Below are 7,343 nucleotides of genomic sequence, written 5' to 3'. Positions count from 1 at the left end.
TCTAAGGCCCCGGCAAAAGACTCAGATGTCGCTGGAAGAAGTGTCGTGGCACAGCAGATAAGTGATAAAAATTCTAGATGAAATTTTCAAGTAGATAGATTGTTTCCCTTCTAGATATCCCAATCTTTGTATGAGAAACCTACGCACAGATGGAACCTTGCTAGGATCAGTGCACCTTGGTTCTGTTTCGAACTCGTTCAATGACCTGAATGGCCACGGAGCGCCTTCACACTGTTTCAAACTTGCTCAATAGACCAAGCGGCTACGCATCACCTTATTTCGCCTCAAGCCGCGCTAGACGATTTATATGGTTGCACGGAGTACGGCAACGAGTCTTGCTGGTAACGACCCCTCAGACGAACTGCTAAGGATCCGTTCCTCAAAGCACTAGCGGTAGTATAAGTCAAGCCAGCAAGCTTCCAGAAAATGCAAAAGGTGTATCGTACAAAGAGGGGGATCAGACAAAAAGGGAAACAATATTTCATTCATTTGTTCGGGACAAACTCAGACATATTACATGGATGATTTTTAGTACTCTAACCTATATTACTGTCTTTGGTGCGCCAGTGCTTCCCGGAAAGAAGTTCAAGAAGACAAAAAAATGGTGAGACCCGTGGTGCAACCCAGGCTGGCTCCTTCTGAACCACCATTGCGTAGAGGAGAACGGGGCCGGAGGACAGAGCGACCAGAAGGGATGAAGAAGCCGGAGCCCGCGAGCACGCCTCCTCCTAAAAGACGAGGCGTCGATGCCGGCTTCGGCAAGATAACCCCGTCGGGCAGGGGAGAGGCGTGAGCTAGCCATGTCGGTGCGGCCGGCGGTTAGTTAGAGCTCGGGGTGTCGTACTCTGCTACGTCAACAAATGTCCTTCCCCGGCAGTGGTGCCAGAGATCCTTCTGTCGTCTCTTGAGCTTGCGTTGGTTTTTCCCTTGAAGAGGAAAGGGTGATGCAGCACAGGAGCAGTAAGTATTTCCCTCAGTTTGAGAACCAAGGTATCAATCCAGTAGGAGAATCTCGTCAAGTCCACAGTACCTGCGCAAACACAAAAGAGCTTGCACCCAACGCTTTAAAGGGGTTGTCTATCCCTTCAAGATTGTTTGCAAAGTGAGATCTGAAGGCGGAAAGTGCAACGAAGTAAAAAGTGTAAGGCTGAAAATATGGCGTGGAGTAGACCCGGTGGCCATAGTGTTCACTAGAGGCTTCTCTCAAAATAGCAAATATCACGATGGGTATACAAATTACTGTCAAGCAATTGATAGAACCGCGCAAAGTCATGACGATATCTAAGGCAATTGTCATACATATAGGCATCACGCCCGAGACAAGTAGACCGGTACTTTCTGCATCTACTACTATTACTCCACACATCGACCGCTATCCAGCATGCATCTAGTGTATTGAGTTCATGATGAACAGAGTAACGCCTTAAGCAAGATGACATGGGATAATCTCAAACCAATGATGAAAACCCCATCTTTTTACCCTTGATGGCAACAACATGATACGTGCCTTGCTACCCCTTCTGCCACTGGATGAGGTCACCACACGGTATGAACCCCATACCAAGCACTTCTCCCATTGCAAGAATCATAGATCTAGTTGGCCAAACAAAACCCACAACTTGAAGAGAATTACAAGGATATGAAATCATGCATAAGAGAGATCAGAAGAAACTCAAATAAGATTCATAGATAATCTGATCATAAATCCACAATTCATCGGATCTCGACAAACACACCGCAAAAGAAGATCACATCGGATAGATCTCCATGAAGATCATGGAGAACTTTGTATTGAAGATACAAGAGAGAGAAGAAGCCATCTAGTTACTAGCTATGGACCCGTAGGTCTATGGTGAACTACTCACGCATCATCGGAGAGGTCATGATGTTGATGAAGAAGCCCTCCGTATCCGAATCCCCCCTCCGATAGGGCACCAGAATGTGCCCCAGATGGGATCTTACAGAGGCAGAAGCTTGCGGCGGCGGAAAAGTACTTTCGATGATCTCCTCATTTTTTGTGGAATTTTTGTGGATATATAGGCGCAAAACCTAGGGCAAAGGAGGTCCAGGGGGCCCACAAGCCTGTGGGCCGCGGCCTCCCCTGGTCGCGGTGAGGGTGCTTGTGGGGCCCCATGGGACCCCTGCCTTGGCTCTCAAGTCTCCCGATCTTCTTCTGGTACGGAATAAAATCTTTTCAGGGATTTTATTCCGTTTGGACTCCGTTTCAAAATCTCCTCTGAAAGGGGTCAAAAACATGGAAAAAATAGGAACTGGCACTTGGCACTGAGTTAATAAGTTAGTCCCAAAAAATATATAAAAGGCATGCAAAACATACAAAGTTTGACAAGATAATAGCATGAAACCAATAAAAATTGTAGATACGTTGGAGACGTATCAAGCATCCCCAAGCTTAACTCCTCCTCGTCCTCGAGTTGGGAAGTGATAAAGAATGAATTTTTGATGTGGAATGCTACCTAGCATAGTTGTCCTTTGCAACTTCTTTCACGTGACATGAATGTTCAGATCCGTAAGATTCGAAACAATAGTTTGCTATTGTCATGAAAAAATAATACTTCAAGCAAACTAGCAAGGTAATCATGAACTTTCAAAATGACAAGGCCAAGGAAAGTTATCCCTACAAAATCATATAGTCTGGCTATGCTCCATCTTCCTCACACAACTAATGTAAATCATGCACAACCCCGGTATTGGCCAAGTAATTGTTTTCACACTCTTACTTTCTCAAACTTTTTATAACTATCATGCAATACATGAGCGTGAGCCATGGATATAGCACTATAGGTGGAATAGAGTGTGGTGGTGGTTGTTAGACAAAAAGGAGGAGATGGTCACATTGACTCGGCATATCAAAGGGCTATGGAGATGCCCATTAATAGATATCAATGTGAATGAGTAGGGATTGCCATACAAGAGATGCACTAGAGCTATAAGTATGTGAAAGCTCAAAAGGAGAACTAGTGGGTGTGCATCCAACTTGCTTGCTCACGAAGACCTAAGGCAATTTGAGGAAGCCCATCATTGGAATACACAAGCCAAGTTATATAATGAAGATTCCCACTAGCATATGGTGGTGACAAAGCAAGAAGCTCTCAATCTTGAAGAACATGGTGCTATTATGAAGCACAAGTGTGGAAAAAGATAGTAGCATTGTCCGTTCTCTCTTTTTCTCTCTTTTTTATTTGGGCTCTTAGGCCTCCTTTTTTTTCTCTTTTCTTTTTTTCTTTTTTTTGTTTGGGCTCTTTGGCCTCTTTTTTTATTTCCTCACATGGAACAATGCTCTAATAATGATGATCATCACACTTTTATTTACTCACAACTTCAAAGCTCAAAATGATGATGACTCTATAGGAAATGCCTCCGGCAGTGTACCGGGATGTGCAATGATCTAGCATGGCGTATGACGTTGAAACATCTCGCTAGCTATCTTACGATCATGCAATGGAAATATGAGAGTGACGGCACAAGTCATGAGACGGAACAGTGGGAGTTGCATGGCAATATATCTCGGAATGGCTATGAAAATGCGATAATAGGTAGGTATGGTGACTATTTTGAGGAAGGCATATGGTGGGTTGGTGCACCGGTGAGAATTGCGCGGCACTAAAGAGGCTAGCAAAGGTGGAAGGTGAAAGTGCATCTATACCATGGAATCACATTAGTCATGAAGAACTGACATACTTGTTGCGAAAGTTTTTATTAGTAATTGAAACAAAGTGCTAAACGCATACTCCAAGGGGAAGGGTTGGTAGGTGTTAACCATCGCGCGATCCCGACCTCAACACAAAGGATGACAATCAATAGATCAATTATGCTCCGACTTCCTAACATAGCGGTTCACCATACGTGCATGCTACGGGAATCACTAACTTCAACACAAGTATCTCTAGATTCACAACACCCTACTAACATAGCTCTTAATATTACCAAATCCACGTCTCAAAAACTCATTGAGAGGAATCAAGACTTCTCTTCATACTCAATGCACATGAAGATGGAGGTTTTTGCATACTCTTTGGGTACCTATCACCTTTGGGACTACTTTCATAGCATAAGCCAACTACCAAGTCACGCACCGCCGTGCTCTAAAAGATATAAGTGAAGCACATAGAGCAAAAGTATCTAGCTCAAAAGATATAAGTGAAGCACTCTGAGCATTCTAGCAAAATCACGATGAGTGCATGTATCTCTCTCTCAAAAAGGTGTGCAGCAAGGATGATCGTTACAAAACAAAAAGAAAAGACTCCTGCTATACAAGACACTCCAAGCAAAACACATATCATGTGGTGAATAAAAATATAGCTCCAAGTAATGTTACCGATGGATTGAAGACAAAAGAGGGGATGCCTTCCCGGGGCATCCCCAAGCTTAGGCTTTTTGGTGTCCTTGAATTTGGCTTGGGATGCCTTGGGCATCCCCAAGCTTGAGCTCTTTCCACTCCTTATCTCATCGTCCATGAGACCATCACCCAAAACTTGAAAACTTCACAACACAAAACTTAAACAGAAACTCGTGATAACATTAGCACAAGAAAACAAACTACCACCTCTTTTGGTACTGTAGCAAACTTCAAATCTATCTATATTGGTGTTGGACTATTGTATTCTTAGTTTTCCATGACTAGTACCCCCCGATACTAACCATAGTTTCATCTAAATAAGCAACCAACTCAACAGAAATAGAATCTGTCAAAAACAGACTAGTCTGTAACAATCTGTATACTTCGTATACTTCTGGTACCTCAAAAACTCTGAACAATTACGACTGCCTGGGCAAAAGGCATATAAACCAGTAGCAAAAAGAATCAACTCAAAAGCTCTTTATGAATAAAAATGAAAAATCATCTTGTGAGCGAAAAGTTTCTGCCTTTTTCCAGCAGGATCAAACAACCATCACTAAGACTAGTCGTAAAGGTTTTGCTTCGCTCAAACACAAAAAGAAACACAAAAAACACAATCACAACAGAATTATGATGGTGTTGACGCAACAAAACAAAAAGAACAAGATAAATTCATTGGGTTGCTTCCCAACAAGCGCTATTGTTTAACGCCCTTAGCTAGGCATAAAAGCGATAGAATCACGTATCGTCGTCTTTGGTGCTCAAACCATAAGTGGCCCTCATCATGCATTCATAAGGCAATCTTATTTTATTTCTAGGAAAGTGTTCCATGCCCTTCCTTAAAGGAAATTGAAATATAATATTCCCTTCCTTCATATTGATGATAGCATCGATAGTCCTTAGGAAAGGTCTACCAAGAATAATAGGGCATGTAGGATTGCAATCAATGTGAAGCACAATGAAATCCACGGGTACATAGTTCCTATTTGCAATAATAAGAACATCATTGATCCTTCCCATGGGTTTCTTGACAGTAGAATCAGCAATATGCAAATTAAGAGAACACTCTTCAATCTCATTAAAACCCAGAACATCACATAAAGACTTTGGAATCGCAGAAACACTAGCACCCAAATCAGACAAAGCATTGCATTCATTGTTTTTGATTTTGATTTTCATGGTAGGTTCCCACTCATCATGAAGCTTTCTAGGGATAGAGACTTCCAATTCAAGTTTCTCTTCAAGAGATTTTATCATAGCTTCGACGATATGATCGGTAAAGGCCTTGTTTTGGCTATAAGCGTGTGGAGAGTTTAACATGGATTGCATAAAAGAAATGCATTCAATAAAGGAGCAACTATCATAATTGAATTCCTTGAAATCCACGGTAGTAATTTCATTACTACTCAAAGTTTTAACATCTTCTACCCCACTTTCAATGCTTTTAGCATCAAGATAGATGGACTCCGAATCATTGGGGCACTTTTCAACCAAAGTGAATTCATATCCAGCCCCATAACCATTAGGTTTGACACAAGAGAACAAAGATTCAATGGGAGTCACACCAAGAACTTTAAGATCTTCGTGATTCTTATCACGAGAACACGCCTTTTTAAGCCATTCATGTCTAGCACGAATTTGGGCGGTTCTTTCTTGGCTCTCAATCATGGAAACACGCATAGCTTTCAAAGTTTCATCCATGTTGATCTTGGGAGGAGCACATCTAACTTTCAAAGCATCAACATCACTAGACATTCTATCAACGCTCTTAGCTAAATCGTCAATTTTGAGTACCTTTTCCTCTATGGGCGCATTGAAAATATTTTGAGAGTTGATAAACTCTTTGATATTACTCTCTAGATCAGAGGGTAATATATTGTAATTTCCATGAGTATTGTTGTAGGAGTTGCCAAAATTATTAGAGGAGTTACTAGGAAAAGGCCTAGGAACATAGTTTCCTCTAAAAGCATTGTTGTTGCCAAAGTTATTCCTACCAACAAAATTAACGTCCAAGCTAGCGTTGCTACTCTCAATCAAAGAAGACAAGGGCATATCATTAGTATACAAAGGAGAACTTCTACTAGCAACCAAATTTATTAACTCGTCCATCTTAGCACTCAACGAGTTAATTTCTTCTATAGCATGTACCTTCTTACTAGTAGGTGACCTTTCAGTGTGCCACTGAGAGTAGCTCGTCATGATGTTGTCTAAGAGCTTTGTGGCTTCCCCTAACGTGATTTCCATGAACGTTCCACCTGAGGTGGAGTCCAAGATATTTCTAGAAGCGAAATTCAAGCCAGCGTAAAAGATTTGAACAATCATCCAAAGACTCAAGCCATGAGCGGGACAATTTCTAATCATTAATTTCATTCTCTCCCAAGATTGTGCAACATGTTCATGATCAAGTTGCTTGAAATTCATGATATAATTACGGAGAGAGATAATCTTAGTCGGCGAAAAATACTTGGATATATAAGCATCTTTGCACTTATCCCAAGAATCGATACTATTTTTGGGCAAAGAAGAAAACCAAGTTTTTGCGCGATCTCGCAACGAGAAAGGAAAAAAGCTTCAATTTAATCACGTCATTATCCACATCTTTGTTCTTTTGCATATCGCAAAGCTCAATGAAGGTATTGAGATGGGATGCGGCATCTTCACTAGGAAGGCCGGAGAATTTCTCATTCATAACAAGATTCAGCAAAGCGGCATTGATTTCGTATGACTCCGCACTAGTGGCGGGAGCAATCGGAGTACTAATAAAATCATTATTATTAGTATTCGAGAAGTCACAAAGTTTGGTGTTTTCATTCATGGTGACTTCGGCAAGCAAGCAAGCACACGAGTGAACAAAGAGCAAGCGAGAAAAAAGGGCGAACAAAAAAGGCAAACGAAAAAGGCAAATTGGTGAAGTGGGGGAGGAAAACGAGAGGCAACTGGCAAACAAAGTAAATGCAAGAGATGAGTTTGAGACACCTACTTGTAT

Source organism: Hordeum vulgare, chromosome 7H (assembly GCF_904849725.1).
Source record: "Hordeum vulgare subsp. vulgare chromosome 7H, MorexV3_pseudomolecules_assembly, whole genome shotgun sequence".
Lineage (NCBI taxonomy): Eukaryota > Viridiplantae > Streptophyta > Magnoliopsida > Poales > Poaceae > Hordeum > Hordeum vulgare.
Note: the sequence above shows the minus strand (reverse complement) of the source record.